The 2500-nt window shown below is 51.8% G+C and overlaps 1 pseudogene; it reads right to left on the reverse strand.

Moving 5' to 3' along the window:
* Window positions 1–2500, reverse strand: part of LOC143261674 (large subunit ribosomal RNA) — an 8693-nt pseudogene that overhangs the window by 4063 nt on the left and 2130 nt on the right.

Below are 2500 nucleotides of genomic sequence, written 5' to 3' on the forward strand. Positions count from 1 at the left end.
TCACTTTATCAGGAAGCTCGATTTGCTTCCTTTCCTCTATAGTCTCCCCTGCGACCGCCATATCCACCAATTTTCTAGGGCACTTATTATATAATTCCTGGTACCGAGCATATCTATATTTAAGATAGCGGGTGCGGTCGCTTTTTCTTTTATTTCCCCCGCTATCATCGCTCCTTGAAATCTTTTGTATTTTGGGTCCGACGCTCAAGGCCTTCTCTACCATGGCGTCGAGTACCCGCTCGGTATCCAGTGGTTCCAAATGGGCTTTCCTAACCAACTCCTCCATCATTTGTTCCAGGAACCTAAAACTGTGGCTGTCTTCCAAAGGGTTGGTTAGTATTGCGTCTCGGAATGTTTGCTGCCAGTCATCAGCATCAGGGGACTGGACTGGCTCGGACGCTCTTTCACTTAATTCAACAGTGGTTAAGTCATCGTATGGGTTTGTATCCGGTTCCACCTCCGGTTCCACCTCCTCAACCACTGTTTCTTCCCTCTGGGTGGGCATCAATCCGATGAGTCTCCTTTTGTCGCCTATTTGTTTTGCTGTTTTTGTTGTGAGGAATCTGGCGATTTTAGCATTAGGTTGTCTTTCATTTTTAAATTGTTCATATAGTACTGCCAGTAACTGTAATTCTTCCTCCGTCCAGACCGAGGCTCTATTGCCTGGACGTATAGAGGTTGCCTCCTTACACCTCTTTTCATTCCTCACAACTGGGTGCCTGTGCCGCTCGTGTTGAGAAAGGCCCCTTTGTGTGTTAAAGGCAACCCCGCAGGTAGCACAGCGGTATTGTGAGGCTTCAGAGTCGGGTGCTCTCCCCTTACATTTGGGAAGGTGGCATCTGCAGCCATGTAACTTATCGAAAATTTTTTTGCAGTTACTGCATCTCCACCCGACTCTAACCCCCGTGTGACACTGGTCTATATGTCTCACGAGGTCGGCCACCTGTAGGAATTGCCTATTGATATTTTGGCAAAACAGGCATCGGATCTCCGCACCCAGAGGCAAGTCCACAATCATGCCATAATCAAAATCAGTGGAATTGCCAGAGTAGTCATAATCGGCCCTCCTGTCCAAAGCGGACAAGTCCGCCACAGGGGCCCCAGGGCCGGGGGTCCCTGCGTCCGAGGCTTCATTGTTAGTTTCGTCCTGCATGTATGTTTGTCCTTTTTCCTCCTCCTACAACAAGCCCCGTTCATTCCATTCCAATCCTTTAGAGTAGCCATGTCGTTTAAACCAATCCGAGGGCAGAGTAGCCCTCATTTGCCTGGTACCACCTATTCCATCTCGCCTTTTAAGACTTCGACACCAAATAATAAATAAGGAGCACTAAGTACTCATAATATAATTGTCGCCATACCGCCAAGATACAATTTTGAAAAGTTAGGGCACTTCGTACCCTGAACCCAGTCAATATAAGGGCCTCTCTGCCCTAGCTCTGGAAGGTGAGGTCGCTAACCCTCAGACAACCGCTGATACTTAGATCCTTTTCAACCCCGCCGAATGATGACGTTGGTCCGAGAACCTTCCATCACCACCCGACAGGGCATCCAATTCACCTCGCACGCGATTGCTCCAGTCAGTCACAGAGGCAGCATTAGTTTCCCCCAGACGGGGTACTCGTGGCGGGAACCACGAAGAGGTTGCTGCTTGCTAACTATGACACTCTACCGGCAATAGCCGTATGTTTTCCCGGCACTCGGTAGAGCTCGCACCTTAAGCGGTCGCCAACTGGTCGCCCCGCTTAAGAGAGTCATAGTTACTCCCGCCGTTTACCCGCGCTTTTTTGAATTTCTTCACGTTGACATTCAGAGCACTGGGCAGAAATCACATTGCGTCAACACCCGTGGGGGCCATCGCAATGCTTTGTTTTAATTAGACAGTCGGATTCCCCTAGTCCGTGCCAGTTCTGAGCTGAGCGTTGAATGGCGGCCGAAGAGGACGACCGCACCGATGGGAAACGCCACGGAAGCCTCGCAGCAAGGAAGATCCGCGGGAGGCCAAGGCACGGGACCGAGCTCGGATCCCAGCCACGAGAGCCGTTCACCTCGCCCAGGCCCGGCACGTCAGCCAGACCCGCTTCCCGACCAAGCCCGACACGCCCCGCTCCTCAGAGCCAATCCTTATCCCGAAGTTACGGATCCAATTTGCCGACTTCCCTTACCTACATTAATCTATCGACTAGAGGCTCTTTACCTTGGAGACCTGCTGCGGATATGGGTACGAACCGGCGCGACACCTCCACGTGGCCCTCTCCTGGATTTTCAAGGTCCGAGGGGATGATCCGGACACCGCCGCAACTGCGGTGCTCTTCGCGTTCCAAACCCTATCTCCCTGCTAGAGGTTTCCAGGGAACTCGAACGCTTATACAGAAAAGAAAACTCTCCCCGGATCTCCCGACGGCGTCTCCAGGTCATTTTGGGTTACCCCGACGAACACTCTTACGAGGGCCCGAATGGTATGCGGTTCCGCTGCCGGGTTCCGGAATAGAAACCGGATTCC

This window comes from Megalopta genalis, unplaced genomic scaffold, assembly GCF_051020955.1.
Source record: "Megalopta genalis isolate 19385.01 unplaced genomic scaffold, iyMegGena1_principal scaffold0061, whole genome shotgun sequence".
Taxonomy (NCBI): domain Eukaryota; kingdom Metazoa; phylum Arthropoda; class Insecta; order Hymenoptera; family Halictidae; genus Megalopta; species Megalopta genalis.